The sequence below is a fragment of the Hyperolius riggenbachi genome, chromosome 5, assembly GCF_040937935.1.
Source record: "Hyperolius riggenbachi isolate aHypRig1 chromosome 5, aHypRig1.pri, whole genome shotgun sequence".
In the NCBI taxonomy this organism is placed as follows: domain Eukaryota; kingdom Metazoa; phylum Chordata; class Amphibia; order Anura; family Hyperoliidae; genus Hyperolius; species Hyperolius riggenbachi.
The window spans coordinates 424,417,283-424,439,710 of NC_090650.1; the positions used below are offsets into that span (position 1 = coordinate 424,417,283).

The following is a 22,428-nucleotide window of genomic DNA, read 5'->3' on the forward strand; positions in this document are numbered from 1 at the left end:
ATACACAATACAGGTAATAGTAATACAATGCCAAATCATACACTGGAGTAGTAGTCCCAATAATACAAGTTCACATTATTCTGAGTAGAGTGAACAATCAAGTATGATACACAAGGAGAGAGGGCACAAAGGCTTACAATCTAGAGGGGGGTGACACGAAAGGAGGGGGGTGCATCGAGAGGTTCTCGGCAGAGAGAGTTAGGGCAGTGGTGAGTTAGGGTAGGCCTCTTGAAGAGGTGAGTTTTGAGAGCTTGTTTGAAGGTGCTGAAGGAGGGGGCAAGCCTGATGGGCAGTGGAAGAGAGTTCCATAGGATGGGGGCAGCCCTAGTAAAGTCCTGTAGTCATGCATGGGAGTGCGAGATGCATGGTGTGGTTAGGAGGAGGTTGTTGGAGGAGCAGAGTGGGCAGCCAAATGTGTATCCGCTGACCGGGTCAGAGACGTAGGTCAGGCACTACTTACGAAAACTCAAGTTACAAACGTCTCATACTTACATTGAAATGTGTTCTCATGTACAGGCAGTCCACTACTTACAAACGACTCGCGGTACAACGTTTCACACATACAGATAGAAGTATTCTCCATGTACAAAAATATACATTGCTGTTTTTGTTTTTATATATTTTTGTTTTTTATATATTGAATAAACAACAACAAAACAACAAACACAGAACATTTATACTGCGCTTTTCTCCTGGCGGACTCAAAGCACCAGAGCTGCAGCCACTAGGACACACTCTATAGGCAGGAGCAGTGTTAGGGAAACTTGCCCAAGGTCTCCTACTGAATAGGTGCAGCTTACTGAACAGGCAGAGCCAAGATTCAAACCCAGTTCTCCTGTGTCAGAGGCAGAGCCCTTAACCATTACACTATCCAGCCATATAAGTAGTTTAAAAACATTAAAAGCACGTTGAAAACATCTAGAAAAAAAAATCGTTGTTTATACTATATGTCCAAATCCAGTGTTGCCTGAAAGTAAATAATTTATCCGTTTGATGACGTATAACACAGGACTCAACGTACAAACAAAATCAAATTACAAACAATCGTAGGAGACCGCCCGCACTTTTATTATGTTATGACACATTATTATTAAATGAGCTTCCCACAAGGAGGGCTTTTCAGAAATTAAAACTGTCCGAAACCCTTCCAGACTGCCACATCTGGAAAGTCCTGTTACAAGTTATCTGCTCTTCTGTGAATGCCTCTGTGGGCTCATCACAGTCTGGTCTAAGCCTCCAGTCCCCGACTACTCTATGCCCACACAATGCCTCTGTGGGCTCATCACAGATAGGTCCTAAGACTGCAGTCCCCGACTACTCTATGCCCACACAATGCCTCTGTGGGCTCATCACAGTCTGGTCCTAAGCCTCCAGTCCCAGACTACTCTATGCCCACACAATGCCTCTGTGGGCTCATCACAGATTGGTCCTAAGCCTCCAGTCCCAGACTACTCTATGCCCACACAATGCCTCTGTGGGCTCATCACAGACTGATCCTAAGTCTCCAGTCCCTGACTACTCTATGCCCACACAATGCCTCTGTGGGCTCATCACAGACTGGTCTTAAGCCTCCAGTCCCCGACTACTCTATGCCCACACAATGCCTCTGTGGGCTCATCACAGACTGATCCTAAGTCTCCAGTCCCCGACTACTCTATGCCCACACAATGCCTCTGTGGGCTCATCACAGACTGGTCCTAAGACTGCAGTCCCCGACTACTCTATGCCCACACAATGCCTCTGTGGGCTCATCACAGACTGATCCTAAGTCTCCAGTCCCTGACTACTCTATGCCCACACAATGCCTCTGTGGGCTCATCACAGACTGTGATCCTAAGTCTCCAGTCCCCGACTACTCTATGCCCACACAATGCCTCTGTGGGCTCATCACAGACTGGTCCTACGACTGCAGTCCCCGACTACTCTATGCCCACACAATGCCTGCATGGGCTCATCACAAACTGGTCCTAAGACTGCAGTCCCCGACTACTCTACGTCCGAACAATGCCTCCGGTAGGCTCGTCACAGGCTGGTCCTAAGACTGCAGTCCCCAACTACTCTATGCCCACACAATGCCTCAGTGGACTCATCACAGACTGGTCCTAAGCCTCCAGTTAGAAGCAGTTAAAAACTTGATGTTCTTCCCAGAACTCAAGAACAAAACGAAACCAGGTGTCCCAACCCAGCTGTTCCAGCTGCTTCTAACTGCCGGAGAGAGCTCAACACCAGAGTTTGTCTACGGGAAGCAGGAATAGTGAGGAACTTTGTTATGGCAAGGCAGACTGTCTGCCCTGAGTCAGATGGTCTGTGGCTTCCAATAAACAGGATTGCCAGCTGTCTCATACAAACCTGTCCATATCCAGCCACATCTACCTGTTGTATCACACTAACCTGTCTATACCTGTTGTATTACCAACCTGTCCATATCTAGCCAAATCTACCTGTTGTATGACACCAACCTGTCCATATCCAGCCAAATCTACCCATTGTATCACACTAACCTGTCTATACCTGTTGTATTACCAACCTGTCCATATCCAGCCAAATCTACCCATTGTATCACACTAACCTGTCCATATCCAGCCAAATCTACCTGTTGTATCACAATAACCTGTCCATGTTCAGCTAAATATATCTGTTGTACTACACTAACCTGTCCATATCCAGCCAAATATACCCGTTGTAGTACACCAACCTATCCATATCCACCCAAATATACCTGTTGCAATACATTATTACCTGCTGTGCAATACTATATCCAGCTAAATCTATCCAAATCTATCCTGTCCACATTTAGCCAAACCTACCTGCAGTTTTAGCTAGGTATGGATAAGTCATACGCCAACCTGTCCATACCTGGCAATACTACCCTGTTCATATGCAGCCAAATCCACCTGCCAACATAGTGTACCCTGTCCATACCCAAACAAAATTACATCCTGTCCAATAGTACCCCGTAAATACCTTGCCAAATCTTCATGTTAGCCTTTACATACCAGCTAAAACATGCCTGTCCATAACCACTCAAAGACTAACCTGTCCATACCCAGCCAAAGACTAACCAGTCCATGCCCTGACAAATACTAACCTGTCCATAACAGAACCGTCTGTGCTTATATAACACTTTATAGCTAGAAAGAACTGCTTTCCACCATCTACCCTACCAGAATGTCCTGCTGCCCGATAGGGCCCAGTCTATACCCGACCAGAACCTACGCTATTTACAAACAGACCTGCGTGCTGTCCTATAACGTCCAGTCTAGTACCCACTCCATTCTCAAAATGCTTACTTTTTTCTGTCTTCTTTATACTTGACCAGAAGTTACTCCAGGCTTGTCCATAAATAGCCAAACCTACCTGCTATCCTACCGTGCTTACAATGTAGTCAACGCAGGTTAAGGTGTCCTGTAGAATCTACTCTATACTCAGCCATAGCTATCTACTGTCCTATTGTGTCTATTCAGTACCATACCAATACTGTCTGCTGGTGGACAGTTCCCATTCTTTACCTTGCTAGATTTACACACAGCCCAATACCCACACAGTCAAAACCATCTGCCATCCTATAATGTATACCCAGCAGAAGACCATGTTGTCCTATACTGACAACCCCCCAGAACCTGCTCTATACACAACCAGAACTACATGCTGCCCTAAAACATTGGCGTAGTAGTTAGCGCTCTTGCCTTGCAGCCCTCGGGTCCCTGGTTAGAATACCAGCCAGGTCACTATCTGCATGGAGTTTGTATATTCTCTGCGTGTCTGTGTGGGTTTCCTCTGGGCACTCCAGTTTTCTCCCGCACCCTAATACATACAGATAAGTTAATTGGCTTCTCCCTAAATTGTCCCTAGACTTCAATACAAAAAGGGCCCATACACTGGTTGATTTCAGCCATTGATCGATCGGAAATCGATTCTATCAAATCTATCGATCGATCGAAAATCTAGGTCGATCTGCTGCTGACTCAATGAACCACGGCCCCATGCCAACAAGTCTATATCCAGCCATACCTGCCTGCTGCCTTGATGCCTACGACGCCTGCTGTACTACAATGCCCAGAGCCATACCTGCCTAATGTCGTGATGCCTACTAAATAATCAGGAAGGACTTTTGCTGCCCTATAATGCTATACCTAGCCAGACCTGCCTGCTGCCCTACGATGCCTGCAATACAATAAGGAAAGACTTCTGCTGTTCTTTAATGCCCAGATTATACCAGCCAGACCTGCCTGCTGCCTTACGATGCCTACTTTATGAGGAAGGACTTTTACTGTCCTGTAATTCCCAGGCTACACCCAGCTAGAAGTATCTGTTGCCGTATAATGCCAACGTAACTAGCAGCACGGACCTCTATAGCTCCATCATGCCCAGTCTATACCCTGCTAAATATGCCTGCTGCCCTATACTGCCCACTATATAACCAGCAAGTAACTGTTGTTCCTTAATGCCCAGTCTATACCCAGCTAGTTCTGTCTGCTACCCTATAATGCCCACCACACATCACCAGCAAGCACCTCTGTTGCTACATCATGCCCAATCTATACCCAGCTAGTTCTGTCTGCTACCCTATAATGCCCATCACATCACCAGCAAACACCACTGTTGCTCCATCATGCCCAGTCTATACCCCGCTAAAAAATATCTGCTGCCCTATACTGCCCACTATATAACCAGCAAGTAACTGTTGTTCCTTAATGCCCACTCAGTCTATACCCAGCTAGTTCTGTCTGCTGCCCTATAATCCCCATCACATAACCAGCAAACACCTCTGTAGCTCCATCATGCCCAGTCTATACCCAGCCAGAACTATCTGATGGCTGCTGCCCTATAATGCCACCCATACAACCAGAAAGAACCTCTGTAGCTCCATCATACCCAGTCTATACCCAGCCAGAAGTGCCCTCACTCTTGTTCTGCCCTGTCTATGCCAGCTCAGCCCCCCAGTCCTCTCCTCCAGTCTGATCCCCCCAGTCCGGGGCTCCTCCTTGTCTGACAGCAGCAGCCGGGGAGACCCCCATCATCCCACCAAACAAAGAGGAGACAACTTACCGGGGAGTCCTCCTCCTGCAGCCCGGGGTCCCTCCAGCCGGGGAGACACGTGGATCAGAGAGGGGAAAATAAACAGTCCAGGGTGGGGGGTCCGCTTATCCCGGGGAGGGGGGTCCGCTGCGTCTCCTGCCTGCTGGGCGCGGAGCAGCTCTCCGTCTCTCCCCGGCTCTCCGCCACGGCTCGGTATATAGCGGTGGGTGGGACGCTCGGCTGTACAGCGGGAGGAGCGCTGTGCTCCGGAGCACAAAGGGTGCTGGAGGGACTTGTTAAAGGGACAGTCCCCCCCCCCCCCCCCCCCCCCCCTGCCTGGCTTCTCTCGACTTCAGTGACAGTCCCGAGTCAAGACCACCTCTGCTGTGAACAGCCCCTTCTTCAGATCCCCCCTCCTGTCCCTCCCTCCATCCTCAGTTAACTCTTTCTAGGTTAGATCTACTACTATTCTGTTTAGAGAAAATAATTTACGTGTCATTTATTTTTTTAAATATATTTATTGTGGAAATCAAGCAGACATATCAGCTTATTAACCATTTCAGCCCGTGGGGATTTTTCACCTTATGCATCAGAGCAATTTTCACCTCCCATTCATTCGCTAATAACTTTATCACTACTTATCACAATTTATTGATCTAGATCTTTTTTTTTCCCACCACTAATTAGGCTTTCTTTGGGTGGCACATTTTGCTAATAATTATTTTTTATATATGCATTTTAACAGGATTAATAAGAAAAAAAAATGGAAAAAATTCATTATTTCTCAGTTTTGTACATTATAGCTTTAAAATAATCCACGCTACCATAATTACAACCTATGTATTTTATTTGACCGTTTGTCTCGGTTATGACACCATTTAAATTTTGTCCCTATCACAATGTATGGCGCCAATATTTTATTTGGAAATAAAGGGGCATTTTTTCCGTTTAGCGTCCATCACTATTTACAAGCTTATAATTTAAAAAATGTTCGTAGTATACCACCTTCAAATGCATATTTAAAAAGTTCAGACCCTTAGGTAACTATTTATGTCTTTTTTTTTTTTATTGTAATTTTTTTTTTCCATTAAAATTTTTATTTGGATAATATTTTGGTGTGGAAAATAAACAGTTAATTTTTAATGTTATTATATGTGTAAATTGTAATGTAAAAAATATGTAGATGTAGTTTTACTATTTGGCCACAAGATGGCCACCTTGAGTTTTTTTTCTCCATGTGCTTCTCGCTAACCGGAAGCACAAGGAGGACGCGGAAATTTTTTTCTGCTGGGGACACGGATCGGTGATGGAAACCATGTTCCCGTTCACTGATCCCAGGGCTACCGGGGGACAGCACAGGAGCACGGGGGCGTGCCTGCGATCACGCGCGGGAGCGTGCCGAAGCGCAGCACTGCAGCAGAGCAGCCGCCTGGACGTGAGCATCACGTCCGGACGGCAGAAATGGTTAAAGCCATGCATTTATTTATCTACTATCTAGTAAAACTGGTGCTAAACTTCATGCCAAGCCTCTAAATGACTGTTTGTTTTTGAGTTGGGCGCCGGGTGGTGCCGCTGGTAAAAAATATTGGTCATTTGACCCTCCGTCAAATGCCTAAAACGAAACTCCCCACCCAATCTCCAAGGGAGGTATTGTGTACAGTTTGGCAGCGTTTGGCCACAAAGAAAGTGCCTACACCCTCCACCCCCCATTAACACACGTCCACTCCTAACTCAACTCCAGCCCCACACCCACCCCATCAAGTGCTTAGTACTAAGCACCACTCCCCAGTTGGAGTAGCAATAGGTGGTGCAAATGTTGAGACCGCACCGGGGGACTTAAGCCAGAGGGTCCCTCCCTCAACCACAGTATTAGCTCTTTATTGGTCCTGTGCTGGTTATAATCATTTCTATAGCTGCTTTAAACAGTAGTAATTAGAGTTGGGCCGAACGGTTCGCCTGCGAACGGTTCCATGCGAACTTCCGTGGTTCGCGTTCGCGTCCCGCAGGCGAACCTTTGCGGAAGTTCGGTTCGCCCCATAATGCACATGGAGGGTCAACTTTGACCCTCTACATCACAGTCAGCAGGCCCAGTGTAGCCAATTAGGCTACACTAGCCCCTGGAGCCCCACCCCCCTTATATAAGGCAGGCAGCGGCGGCGATTACGGTTACTCGTGTGCCTGCATTAGTGAGAGTAGGGCGAGCTGCTGCAGACTGTCTCTCATAGGGAAAGATTAGTTAGGCTTAGCTTGTTCCTGGCTGCATACCTGTTCTGTGAACCCACCACTGCATACCTGTGCTGTGAACCCACCACTGCATACCTGTTCTGTGAACCCACCACTGCATACCTGTTCTGTGAACCCACCACTGCATACCTGTTCTGTGAACCCACCACTGCATACCTGTTCTGTGAACCCAACACTGCATACCTGTTCTGTGAACCCACCACTGCATACCTGTACTGTGAACCCACCACTGCATACCTGTTCTGTGAACCCACCACTGCATACCTGTTCTGTGAACCCACCACTGCATACCTGTTCTGTGAACCCACCACTGCATACCTGTTCTGTGAACCCACCACTGCATACCTGTTCTGTGAACCCACCACTGCATACCTGTTCTGTGAACCCAACACTGCATACCTGTTCTGTGAACCCACCACTGCATACCTGTACTGTGAACCCACCACTGCATACCTGTTCAGTGAACCCACCACTGCATACATGTTCAGTGAACCCACCACTGCATACCTGTTCAGTGAACCTGCCACTGCATACCTGTACTGTGAACCCACCACTGCATACCTGTTCTGTGAACCCACCACTGCATACCTGTTCTGTGAACCCACCACTGCATACCTGTTCTGTGAACCCACCACTGCATACCTCTTGTGTTCAGTGAACCTGCCCCTGCATACCTGTTCTGTTCAGTGGACCTGCCACTGTATACCTGTTCAGTGAACCCGCCACTGCATACCTGTTCTGTTCAGTGAACCTGCCACTGCATACCTGTTCTGTGAACCCGCCACTGTATACCTGTACTGTTCAGTGAACCCGCCACTGCATACCTGTTCTGTTCAGTGGACCCGCTACTGTATACCTGTTCTGTTCAGTGAACCCGTCACTGCATACCTGTTCTGTTCAGTGAACCCGCCACTGTATACCTGTTCTGTTCAGTGAACCCGTCACTGCATACCTGTTCTGTTCAGTGAACCCGCCACTGTATACCTGTTCTGTTCAGTGAACCCGCCACTGCATACCTGTTCTGTTCAGTGAACCCGACACTACATACCTGTTCTGTTCAGTGAACCCGGCACTGCATACCTGTTCTGTTCAGTGAACCCGCCACTGTATACCTGTTCTGTTCAGTGAACCCGCCACTGCATACCTGTTCTGTTCAGTGAACAGTTTGGTGTGTCAGTGTGAAGCAGTACCTTAATTACACTCCCTGATTGATGTATACACATGCAAGATGTTTTAAAGCACTTTAGGCCTGTCATTTAGCATTCAATATGATTTCTGCCCTTAAAACGCTGCTTTGCGTCAAATCCAGATTTTTCCCGGGGACTTTTGGCGTGTATCCCACTCCGCCATGCCCCCCTCCAGGTGTTAGACCCCTTGAAACATCTTTTCCATCACTTTTGTGGCCAGCATAATTTTTTTTTTTTCAAAGTTCGCATCCCCATTGAAGTCTATTGCGGTTCGCGAACTTTAACCGAACCTTCCGCGGAAGTTTGCGAATTTGGTTCGCGAACCTAAAATCGGAGGTTCGGCCCAACTCTAGTAGTAATCATTACCAAACTGTTCCCCCCTCCACTTCTTGCACCTGTCGTGTACCTGAGACCCCAAGAAAGAAAGATTTGATACTTACCCGGGGCTTCCTTCCCTATAAGCATCGCTGAGTCCCTCACCGTCCACCCGAGGGCTTCTGTTCAGCTGCAATCAATCCTGGTAACTGGCTCAGACTCGTCAGTCGGTATTATCTGCACATGCAAACCCACAACGTAACAGTTTCCTTTTCCTAATCCAGCCATCTGAACACTGTTGAAATGACTGTCCATAATATGCTGGGCTCTACGACTCTGTCCAGCCTCTCTTCCAACTCCCTCTTCACCCATCCCCCTTCTGATGAGTCATGCTGTCTGCTTTTTGCTGCTGAGACAAGACAGCTCCTCTGTGTGTTCATTGCTGTCTAGAAGCCAGTCAGAGACAAACAAGGCAGACAGAACAGACAGCATGGCTCATCAGAAAGGGAGGGGGTGAAGCGGGAGTTAGCAGAGAGGCTGGACATGCTATGGTCAAGCTTCAACACAGTTTTCACCTGGCTGGATTAGAAAGAGGAAAACTTACAGGGTAAGAAACGGACGCAGTATTTTTAGTAAACACTTGGTCTTTCGGGGTATAGTAGTGCATTTATATATTTGGATCCACTACGGTGTCGTTTTAATCTGAGAATACAGCCGGAACACACCGGCACGCAAGGTGTCCAAGCTCTGCGACATTGTCACTTGGTCACGTTTTGTGATATGGAAGTCTAGGAACGAGGGCAGAGACAGATTGCGCTCACAGTGATGGATGTTGGGTACAACACGTCAATATTTTTACCCGGCATATTCTACATAACAACACGATCCTCTGGGGATAAACTGGCCTACTTAAAATTCCCAACTGTGTTATGATATAATCCCACTCGGCTCAGAGAAGAGCGTTCGTGATTGCCGGGAATTCCACGTAAACCATGTGACTGCTCCACTTACATCTGCGTCGGGTCTATAAAGTTTCTATACAGGAGTTAAACCACAGCTAGCAGGTGATAAAGTCAGTGGTCTGGTCTCACATTCCAACAGAGTCTCGGGTCAAAATTCTGCCCAGAACACCACAATAAATTCTCCTTGTGTTTGTGTGGGCTTCCTCCGGGGTTGTGGCATCCTCCCACATGCCAGAATATGATGGTAGACCAATAGGGATGGTCGGAAATGCCGATTTATGATTCCACAAATTTCCAATTTTCGCTTTCTGATTTCCGAGGAGTAGCCTTTTTTGGTCATGTTTTGCATTCTCTGATTGGCCAAATACTTTGAAGTTGACTCTGCATTCTCTAAATGGTCCAGTGCTTCCGAGTGGTCTGAAATTACTGAGTTGCTTCAATACGGTATTTCCACTGAAATCTGATTTCCAAATTTTTGATTTCCGAGGAGTACCTATTTGGTCATTTTTTGCATTCTCCGATTGGCCAAATACTTCCGAGTTGACTCTGCATTCTGATTGATCCAAATGCTTCCAAGTTCTGTGATTGATCTAAAATTACTGAGTTGGGGTAATGTGGTATTTCCGCCGAAATTTGATTTTTGAGTTCCGTATTCCGATCGGAAATGTGGAAGTTTTAATTCCGCAAAATCCGAATTAGCATCCCTATAGAGCAATTAATTAATCCCCTCCCAAAATTGTCCCTAAATTGTGTTAAAGAAAATCTGTAACAAAAAACCTCCCCTAGGGGGTACTCACCTCGGGTGAGGGAAGTCTCTGGATCCTATTGAGACTTCCCCCGTCCTCATCGGCTTCCCCCGTCCTCATCGGCAGCGAAAATCCTCCCGGAGTGGCGGCGATGTATATATTTACCTTTTGGCTCCTGCGCAGGTGCAGTTTCCGCTCCTTCCCACGGAGATAGGGGAAAATAGCTGATCGCCATCGGGCTGCTCTACTGCGCAGGCGCAAGTCTCCTGCGCCTGCGCAGTAGAGCGGACCCGACGGATATCGGCTATTTCTGCCTATGTCCGTTAGAAGAGCCGCAACAGCGTCCCCGCTGGAGCCTGGAAAGGTAAATATTGAACAGGCTGTCGGATCTGTCGAGCTGGTGTTCGGAGGGCTGCAGCAAGACCGCCGTGGGACAGAGAAGGATGGGGGAAGCCTCATTAGGATCCAGAGGCTTCCCCCTCCCGAGGTGAGTACCCCCCAGGGCAGGTTTTTCTTCTTTAAGTGTCTCTTTAAAGATATATAAGATCCAGTGGCATAGCTAAGAAGCCGTGGGCCCCAGTGCATCCAGGACTTCTCACGAGCATCACCTGTCCTTTGGAACTCTCTCCCACAGCCTGTCCATCATGCTCTGACACTGGAAACCTTCAAACATACTCTCAAAACACACCTGTTCAGACAAGCCTATCATTTGCTATAGGCAGATTGGAAGTTTACTGCCTCATCCGCTAACCCCTGTGTCTCCTCCCATAATGTCTCCAACCACCCTCTAGATTGGGAGCTCGCAAGGGCAGGGACTTCCTCCTAGGGTTTCTTACTCTGATGTAATTTATCATGTGAACAATACACCAGTATTGGTGATTCAAACACATCAAACAACCTCTGTATTTGTATTGCTGGATGTCCTGATTATACAGTTCTGAACTTCTTGTGTATCTGTGCTCCTCACTATTTGTTTTTGTACTAAGTACAGCACTGTGGAAGATGTTGGTACTATATAAATTAATAATTCAAATATAACATTTTAGGGCTATTTACACTAAAGCACCATACTCACCATCAACCAAAGTATCTCAGAACAAATGATTAGGCGAAATTGAACGACTTTGAGGTGCAGAAAAATAGGTCTTGACGCGCACACGACTATAATACACAGAGCACGACTTAACGAGCGACTTGAAAAAAGACGTCTAATCTGCATATCGCTAGCTACAAGGTAGTCATCTATAAATCTTTTTTAACAATTTTAGTGGCTGGACAGTTGCACAAGATTTCTATACACATCGTTATCTTGCACACAAATCTTCTTGTCGTTTCCAAAATCAAACCTAACTGCGGAACGATCCAACTTCTTCTTATCAGCCACTTTGCATTTCTTATCTTGTTACTCGTTTTGTCGTGCGCACGTCTACATGCACATTTTGTCATGCAACTTTTTCAAATCGCTTGTTAATCACTAGATACAAAATACCGCTTTGTGAGCGTGTGTATGGGGTTTAAAGCACACTCCCGACCTTCACTGCTCTACAGCCAGGAGGGCAGACGGGGAGTGCAGAGTGGGATAGCGGATGCTCTGCCCCACTCCACGCTCCATGTGTGTCCGCCAGTGATGGGGCAAAATTTTGCATCAAAATTCTCAATTACGCATCGTAATCATAATGTGAAATTTCTGAGAAAATCATAATTAATTTCGTATATAATAGTACTATTTCAAAATTTTGCGTAATGTTTCGCGTAACCCTCACAAAATTTTTCATAATTGTGTGCCGAATTTAGAGGTTAATAGCAAAGCCACCATATAGGTTATTGCTACTAAAATTGTGACATATGTTCAGCAGAATAGTGGGTATAAGTCTCAAAAATAATTTTTCAAAAAGACCTTAGACCAAAGATATTGCAGTTTTAGAGCAGGTGCAGAGACGAGCTACAAAATTGATACGTAGGATGGAAGGTCTCACTTACCAGGAAAGGTTAGATAAACTGGGTTTATTTAGTCTAGAGAAAAGACGCCTTAGAGGGGATCTAATTAACATGTATAAATACATCAGAGGGCAATATAATAGCTTGGCGGATGAGCTTTTTGTCCCTAGGCCTTCTCAAAGGACTAGAGGACATGATCTGCGCATGGAGGAAAAACGTTTTAGCCATTTATTTAGGAAAGGGTTCTTTACAGTAATAGTGATTAAGATGTGGAATGCATTGCCACAGGAAGTCGTTATGGCAAACTCTATACCTGCATTTAAAGGGGGCTTAGATGCTTTCCTTGCGTTGAAAGACATCCATGGCTACAATTACTAGGTTATGCCTAATGATGTTGATCCAGGGATTTTATCTGATTGCCATCTGGAGTCGGGAAGGAATTTTTCCCTTTTGGGACCAATTGGACCATGCCTTGTAAGGGTTTTTCGCCTTCCTCTGGATCAACAGGGATATGTGAGGGAGCAGGCTGGAGTTGTACTTTGTTCTCTGGTTGAACTCGGTGGACGTATGTCTTTTTTCAACCAAAATAACTATGTAACCTTGTAGTTTTTGAGAAACTCGATTTTAAAAATGCAAAGAAAAGAAGTTTTTAAACTGTCATTTTTCTAAGTTTAAAAACCATTTTTTTACTTGCATTTTTAAAATCGAGTTTCTCAAAAACTACAAGGTCTTCTTGCAAAATTCTGTTTTTGACTAGTAACCACGATTCTCCTTAACATATGCAGCAATTGTGGTGTCAAGAGCATGTATGGGAGCATTGCCATCCACTGCTAAAATCGGCAAGAAATTACACAAAATTTCGCGAAATTTTATGCGAATTTACAAATGACTACACAAAATCAATTGAATTTGCAAATCGTGATTACGTATAAGTGTAATTGTGAAAATGTACGCGAAACTTAGCGAAATCTTATTTTGTTGATTACGGTCACCGCTAGTGTCCCCGCTCTTGCCCAGTTCTGTACAACGGCAGAGTTCTAGGCATGCACACTTCAGAAGTACCGTTTGTGTCAAATAACACTCCCAGCCTTGGCTGCTGTACAGCCATGAGAGAGCATGGACTGAGTGGGATAGAGCATGCGCCGTTCAGAGCAGGATCGTCCACCAGGCAGCCTAGGCAGGTGCCTGGGGCCTAGTGGGTGTCAAGGGGCCCACCTGTCAACTTTTCCGACCTCTCTACACTTCAGCTTACCTAAAGGACCACAAGGATGCGCTAAATCTACTGCCTTGCATGGGGCCCCATTACATCTTGATCCATCTCTGGCGCCGCTCCTTTGGTATGTGTATGTAACGATTGTGGAATTTTCTCCGTGATCAGCGCACAAGACGTGCGCTGACACTGCGGAAATCCTCCACAAGCGTATAATTTGAGAGAACCCAGCAAAAGGTGCAATGCACCTGTAGAGGGAAATTCCTGTCGGCAGGTGGAGCTGTGGAGTGCAGAGGAACAGCTCCTCTGCCCTGCCACAGACGCCAGACAGGAATTGCACGAAGGGAAGAAACGCAGGGCAAAATAGCCCTGAAAGAGAGAGAGCAAAGAGACAGAGGGTATGTGTGTGCACCAATCTAGTCGCCACCCTGCGACGGTGGACACACAACCAGGAAGATAAAGTGAGAAGGCAATCGCCAGAGATGGCGGTTGCTAACAGCGACACAAGACCGAATGAGCACAGAAGAGGAATGTATGTATGTCCACCAATCTAGCCGCCAACCTGCGACGGCGGACACACAACAGAGGAAGCCAAGTGAGAACGCAATCGCAAGAGAAGCGATTGCGAAAGAGAATGAGCACAGGGACAGAATGTATGTATGTGCCCCAATCTAGTCGCCAACCCGCGACGGTGCACACACAACAGCAGATATGAAGTAGGAACGCAATCGCGAGAGAGGTCGATTGCCAGAGGTGACACAAGGCTACAGCAAGGCAGAGCACGAGAGTAGCAAAGGCACAGCAAATCATACAATGAGAAGATAAGGAAAATAACAAACGCTAACTAAACGCTAACACCGCACTCATTCGCAACAGCGAACGCATTTTCTGCGTGGTCTCCGCGTGATAAGCACAACAGAGACAAGCACACCTAACTAACCACCGACAGACAAAGATGAAACAGAGGACGCGAGCGCTTGCTTAACGGTTACCTCACCGAGCCTCCAGCAAGCGTTCGTAGCAGACAAGACAGATACACGAAAACAGGAATAAGTGAGAGATACGATCCACTGCTCTTTCCGCCAGAGCGAGTGCGATCCAAGAATAGAAACAGAACGAGCTGGATCCACTGCTCTTTCCGCCAGAGCAAGTGCGATCCAAGTACAGCAAGAGAGATGGAGATCAGACGGATCCACAGCACTAGCGCAAGGCGAGTGCGATCCAGGCAAGACAGATCAGATGAGATAGCTGGTAGCAACCGCTGCTCCAGCTATACTCCAAGAACAAAGATCAGAACGACTTCCTGTCGACCACCGCTGGGACAGGACAATCGCAACAGACAAACAAAACAGATATGCAATCCTAACTGCACTAGGGAACCTGCCTAGTGCAGTCCCAGGAATTACTCTAGGCTAATCTTCAAACAATAAGCAAGGCTGAAACTCCAGGAGTGTTTCACAGGACTAACACTTATGACCAGCCCAGGTCTGTGATATCACATGGTATTTATAGAGCAAGCCTACAAAGGATGTGGCTAGGCAATCTGCATGACAAACATATGCAAATTCCTCAGCAGCAAGCTGCAAAACTGACAAAAGGTCTCTCTTCCAGAGACCTGCAGAATGCAGACCTGAACAGTGGTCAAAAAGCCGAGCGGATCCTCACAGTACCCCCCCCCCCCTCTAGGGTCGGATTCCAGACGAGCCTCTAACCTGATATTTGCAAAAGATTCTAACTGAAGACTCATGAAGGTCAGGACAGCCCGACAAGGCCCAATTCCAGAGTCAGCCCACCCGAAACCGACCTCATCGAAAGGAGAAGCCACCGAAACATGCCCATCAGTACCACAAGTCTCAGTGTAACACCCATCAGGACTGTGAATGTCAGAGAAGAAGCCATCGACACCCACCGAGCCATGCCCACCACCTTCCAAGGACCGTCCAAAAATACCAAACCTGCCACAATACCCATTCGAAGTGTCCCTTTCCACAAAGCACCCACTGCTGATCTCATCCAAGGTACCAGGAAATATTTCTCCCAGGATCTCCCAGAACACTTTGAAGCTCCGCAGAGATCCCAGGAGGGCAGAACGATCACCAGGCTCACACGGAGAACTATCAAGAACCCCTATGGAACCAATGACAATTCCGGATTCAGAATTACCAGGACAAGCATCAAGACCAGGGCCTTCAGGGACCACCTCTGGGCATGCAGGCAGGCAGGCAACATCAGAACAGGTTTCCACCGAGGAAGCATCTGAGCAGGCTGGCAACCGAGACACACTTGGGCTTTCTGGGTCACAGAACACATCAGGGTACACTAGACCAAGGGGAACCTCAGGACACGTCGAGGAACTGCCAACCTCAGAGTCTGTTACGACAAGACCAAAACCAGAACCGGGCAGAGAATCATCACGAGCAATGGTCTCAAGCACTGGACTTTCAAAAGAAGGCTTGGACTCAAACCTAGAAATCTCTGTGACAATAATATCATCATTATGAGCGGAATGTACAGGAATATTTACTGGAACACACACTGACTCCCTAACTTTAATCTCACTGCATCCAGAATTCTGCGTAGCAGTCAAACTAGCTTGCAACTCCAGAACTGCAGAAAAACAGCTGAGTATAGTAGCAATACCTAGACGAGCCTCTAGGGACACTGCAGGAGACTCTAAACAAGGCCATATTAACTCATCCAGAGTACAGGGTGCAGAATCAGCATTTTCCTCAGAACAAGAAAGGGACTCACAAATGTCAGTGCGAGTGGAGATCATGTTTTCATTCATGGTACAGGGCAGATTCAGAGAAAGCTTCTCTGGGCAAAGCAAAGAAGCTTCAGCATCAGATTCGCAAAACCGAAGCGCTGTCTCACTCTTAGATTCGGCTAACAATGTCAAATCCGAGGAGTCAGTACGCAAAACTTGCGAATCAAAAATCGCTTTAGGTTGTGAAACTGATGCTTCCATAGAGCAATCCTCCGCGATCTGCGGGGCAGACTGTAAGGCGTTCAGGACAGAAACACTGGAGCAATTGTCACCAGGCAACGGGCCCTTACAGGTGTGAACAGGGTGAGCCAAAGACGCATTTGCAGTAGAAATAGCGACAACATCAGGAAAAACTTTATTAGACATATTAATTTTACTTTTGATGCTGCATAATTTAGGAATTTTCCCCATAGCAGGATCACAGATGGAAGATCTTAAAGATCTGTCTCTAAATGACAAGGGGTCCCACACATCCTTGAGAAAACAGGCACATTCATGCTGATCACAATCTGCAGGAACATCCGAGAAACAGGCATTGGATTGCATAGATTCAAACTGCACACAGTCAGGAGAGAATCTTTCAGGATTCGCACAGGAATCAACCACAGTGGTACACCCATTCATTTCAGATCGCACAATTTTAAGACTCACATGCTTTATCCCAGAAAGGCAGGAACAATCAACCGACAACGATGTCTCTTTATTGGAATCAATTGATTGGTGTGTGTGCAACTCATCCAAAATCGTCTGCCATACATAAATCACCAGATCCACATCACCCTCGTCACATTCATCGGAATCAATCAAAAGGTACATAGAATCGAGACAATCATTCAAGACATCTTCGCTTTTTGCGATGTAAAAATCGCAAAAGGCTTTCCAATCAAAATCAAATTCCTCCATCAAGGCCCCAATGTCCCATGAGGCAAATGGAGGTTCAAACAAGCCAGTATCAAGATTTTTCCCTTTTGGGGCTAATTGGACCATGCCTTGTAAGGGTTTTTTCGCCTTCCTCTGGGTCAACAGGGATATGTGAGGGAGCAGGCTGGAGTTGTACTTTGTTCTCTGGTTGAACTCGGTGGACGTATGTCTTTTTTCAACCAAAATAACTAAAGAGAGTGAAAGAGAATGAGCACAGGGACAGAATGTATGTATGTGCCCCAATCTAGTCGCCAACCCGCGACGGTGCACACACAACAGCAGATATGAGGTAGGAACGCAATCGCGAGCGAGGCGATTGCCAGAGGTGACACAAGGCTACAGCAAGGCAGAGCACGAGAGTAGCAAAGGCACAGCAAATCATACAATGAGAAGATAAGGAAAATAACAAACGCTAACTAAACGCTAACACCGCACTCATTCGCAACAGCGAACGCATTTTCTGCGCGGTCTCCGCGTGATAAGCACAACAGAGACAAGCACACCTAACTAACCACCGACAGACAAAGATGAAACAGAGGACGCGAGCGCTTGCTTAACGGTTACCTCACCGAGCCTCCAGCAAGCGTTCGTAGCAGACAAGACAGATACACGAAAACAGGAATAAGTGAGAGATACGATCCACTGCTCTTTCCGCCAGAGCGAGTGCGATCCAAGAATAGAAACAGAACGAGCTGGATCCACTGCTCTTTCCGCCAGAGCAAGTGCGATCCAAGTACAGCAAGAGAGATGGAGATCAGACGGATCCACAGCACTAGCGCAAGGCGAGTGCGATCCAGGCAAGACAGATCAGATGAGATAGCTGGTAGCAACCGCTGCTCCAGCTGTACTCCAAGAACAAAGATCAGAACGACTTCCTGTCGACCACCGCTGGGACAGGACAATCGCAACAGACAAACAAAACAGATATGCAATCCTAACTGCACTAGGGAACCTGCCTAGTGCAGTCCCAGGAATTACTCTAAGCTAATCTTCAAACAATAAGCAAGGCTGAAACTCCAGGAGTGTTTCACAGGACTAACACTTATGACCAGCCCAGGTCTGTGATATCACATGGTATTTATAGAGCAAGCCTACAAAGGATGTGGCTAGGCAATCTGCATGACAAACATATGCAAATTCCTCAGCAGCAAGCTGCAAAACTGACAAAAGGTCTCTCTTCCAGAGACCTGCAGAATGCAGACCTGAACAGTGGTCAAAAAGCCGAGCGGATCCTCACAGTACCCCCCCCCCCACTCTAGGGTCGGATTCCAGACGAGCCTCTAACCTGATATTTGCAAAAGATTCTAACTGAAGACTCATGAAGGTCAGGACAGCCCGACAAGGCCCAATTCCAGAGTCAGCCCACCCGAAACCGACCTCATCGGAAGGAGAAGCCACCGAAACATGCCCATCAGTACCACAAGTCTCAGTGTAACACCCATCAGGACTGTGAATGTCAGAGAAGAAGCCATCGACACCCACCGAGCCATGCCCACCACCTTCCAAGGACCGTCCAAAAATACCAAACCTGCCACAATACCCATTCGAAGTGTCCCTTTCCACAAAGCACCCACTGCTGATCTCATCCAAGGTACCAGGAAATATTTCTCCCAGGATCTCCCAGAACACTTTGAAGCTCCGCAGAGATCCCAGGAGGGCAGAACGATCACCAGGCTCACACGGAGAACTATCAAGAACCCCTATGGAACCAATGACAATTCCGGATTCAGAATTACCAGGACAAGCATCAAGACCAGGGCCTTCAGGGACCACCTCTGGGCATGCAGGCAGGCAGGCAACATCAGAACAGGTTTCCACCGAGGAAGCATCTGAGCAGGCTGGCAACCGAGACACACTTGGGCTTTCTGGGTCACAGAACACATCAGGGTACACTAGACCAAGGGGAACCTCAGGACACGTCGAGGAACTGCCAACCTCAGAGTCTGTTACGACAAGACCAAAACCAGAACCGGGCAGAGAATCATCACGAGCAATGGTCTCAAGCACTGGACTTTCAAAAGAAGGCTTGGACTCAAACCTAGAAATCTCTGTGACAATAATATCATCATTATGAGCGGAATGTACAGGAATATTTACTGGAACACACACTGACTCCCTAACTTTAATCTCACTGCATCCAGAATTCTGCATAGCAGTCAAACTAGCTTGCAACTCCAGAACTGCAGAAAAACAGCTGAGTATAGTAGCAATACCTAGACGAGCCTCTAGGGACACTGCAGGAGACTCTAAACAAGGCCATATTAACTCATCCAGAGTACAGGGTGCAGAATCAGCATTTTCCTCAGAACAAGAAAGGGACTCACAAATGTCAGTGCGAGTGGAGATCATGTTTTCATTCATGGTACAGGGCAGATTCAGAGAAAGCTTCTCTGGGCAAAGCAAAGAAGCTTCAGCATCAGATTCGCAAAACCGAAGCGCTGTCTCACTCTTAGATTCGGCTAACAATGTCAAATCCGAGGAGTCAGTACGCAAAACTTGCGAATCAAAAATCGCTTTAGGTTGTGAAACTGATGCTTCCATAGCGCAATCCTCCGCGATCTGCGGGGCAGACTGTAAGGCGTTCAGGACAGAAACACTGGAGCAATTGTCACCAGGCAACGGGCCCTTACAGGTGTGAACAGGGTGAGCCAAAGACGCATTTGCAGTAGAAATAGCGACAACATCAGGAAAAACTTTATTAGACATATTAATTTTACTTTTGATGCTGCATAATTTAGGAATTTTCCCCATAGCAGGATCACAGATGGAAGATCTTAAAGATCTGTCTCTAAATGACAAGGGGTCCCACACATCCTTAAGAAAACTGGCACATTCATGCTGATCACAATCTGCAGGAACATCCGAGAAACAGGCATTGGATTGCATAGATTCAAACTGCACACAGTCAGGAGAGAATCTTTCAGGATTCGCACAGGAATCAACCACAGTGGTACACCCATTCATTTCAGATCGCACAATGTCAAGACTCACATGCTTTATCCCAGAAAGGCAGGAACAATCAACCGACAACGATGTCTCTTTATTGGAATCAATTGATTGGTGTGTGTGCAACTCATCCAAAATCGTCTGCCATACATAAATCACCAGATCCACATCACCCTCGTCACATTCATCGGAATCAATCAAAAGGTACATAGAATCGAGACAATCATTCAAGACATCTTCGCTTTTTGCGATGTAAAAATCGCAAAAGGCTTTCCAATCAAAATCAAATTCCTCCATCAAGGCCCCAATGTCCCATGAGGCAAATGGAGGTTCAAACAAGCCAGTATCAAGATTTTTCCCTTTTGGGGCTAATTGGACCATGCCTTGTAAGGGTTTTTTCGCCTTCCTCTGGGTCAACAGGGATATGTGAGGGAGCAGGCTGGAGTTGTACTTTGTTCTCTGGTTGAACTCGGTGGACGTATGTCTTTTTTCAACCAAAATAACTAAAGAGAGTGAAAGAGAATGAGCACAGGGACAGAATGTATGTATGTGCCCCAATCTAGTCGCCAACCCGCGACGGTGCACACACAACAGCAGATATGAGGTAGGAACGCAATCGCGAGCGAGGCGATTGCCAGAGGTGACACAAGGCTACAGCAAGGCAGAGCACGAGAGTAGCAAAGGCACAGCAAATCATACAATGAGAAGATAAGGAAAATAACAAACGCTAACTAAATGCTAACACCGCACTCATTCGCAACAGCGAACGCATTTTCTGCGCGGTCTCCGCGTGATAAGCACAACAGAGACAAGCACACCTAACTAACCACCGACAGACAAAGATGAAACAGAGGACGCGAGCGCTTGCTTAACGGTTACCTCACCGAGCCTCCAGCAAGCGTTCGTAGCAGACAAGACAGATACACGAAAACAGGAATAAGTGAGAGATACGATCCACTGCTCTTTCCGCCAGAGCGAGTGCGATCCAAGAATAGAAACAGAACGAGCTGGATCCACTGCTCTTTCCGCCAGAGCAAGTGCGATCCAAGTACAGCAAGAGAGATGGAGATCAGACGGATCCACAGCACTAGCGCAAGGCGAGTGCGATCCAGGCAAGACAGATCAGATGAGATAGCTGGTAGCAACCGCTGCTCCAGCTATACTCCAAGAACAAAGATCAGAACGACTTCCTGTCGACCACCGCTGGGACAGGACAATCGCAACAGACAAACAAAACAGATATGCAATCCTAACTGCACTAGGGAACCTGCCTAGTGCAGTCCCAGGAATTACTCTAAGCTAATCTTCAAACAATAAGCAAGGCTGAAACTCCAGGAGTGTTTCACAGGACTAACACTTATGACCAGCCCAGGTCTGTGATATCACATGGTATTTATAGAGCAAGCCTACAAAGGATGTGGCTAGGCAATCTGCATGACAAACATATGCAAATTCCTCAGCAGCAAGCTGCAAAACTGACAAAAGGTCTCTCTTCCAGAGACCTGCAGAATGCAGACCTGAACAGTGGTCAAAAAGCCGAGCGGATCCTCACAGTACCCCCCCCCCCCCACTCTAGGGTCGGATTCCAGACGAGCCTCTAACCTGATATTTGCAAAAGATTCTAACTGAAGACTCATGAAGGTCAGGACAGCCCGACAAGGCCCAATTCCAGAGTCAGCCCACCCGAAACCGACCTCATCGGAAGGAGAAGCCACCGAAACATGCCCATCAGTACCACAAGTCTCAGTGTAACACCCATCAGGACTGTGAATGTCAGAGAAGAAGCCATCGACACCCACCGAGCCATGCCCACCACCTTCCAAGGACCGTCCAAAAATACCAAACCTGCCACAATACCCATTCGAAGTGTCCCTTTCCACAAAGCACCCACTGCTGATCTCATCCAAGGTACCAGGAAATATTTCTCCCAGGATCTCCCAGAACACTTTGAAGCTCCGCAGAGATCCCAGGAGGGCAGAACGATCACCAGGCTCACACGGAGAACTATCAAGAACCCCTATGGAACCAATGACAATTCCGGATTCAGAATTACCAGGACAAGCATCAAGACCAGGGCCTTCAGGGACCACCTCTGGGCATGCAGGCAGGCAGGCAACATCAGAACAGGTTTCCACCGAGGAAGCATCTGAGCAGGCTGGCAACCGAGACACAC

At 47.0% G+C, this 22,428-nt stretch overlaps 1 protein-coding gene across 1 annotated transcript in view; it reads right to left on the minus strand.

Annotated features, from left to right (window-relative positions):
- Nucleotides 1–5,196, minus strand: part of ST3GAL1 (ST3 beta-galactoside alpha-2,3-sialyltransferase 1) — a 189,132-nt gene extending 183,936 nt beyond the window's left edge. The window contains exon 1 of the mRNA XM_068234957.1: nt 5,050–5,196. The gene's annotated coding sequence lies outside the window, so the exon portion shown is untranslated. The remainder of the gene's footprint in view (nt 1–5,049) is intronic.
- Nucleotides 5,197–22,428: the final 17,232 nt, after the last annotated feature.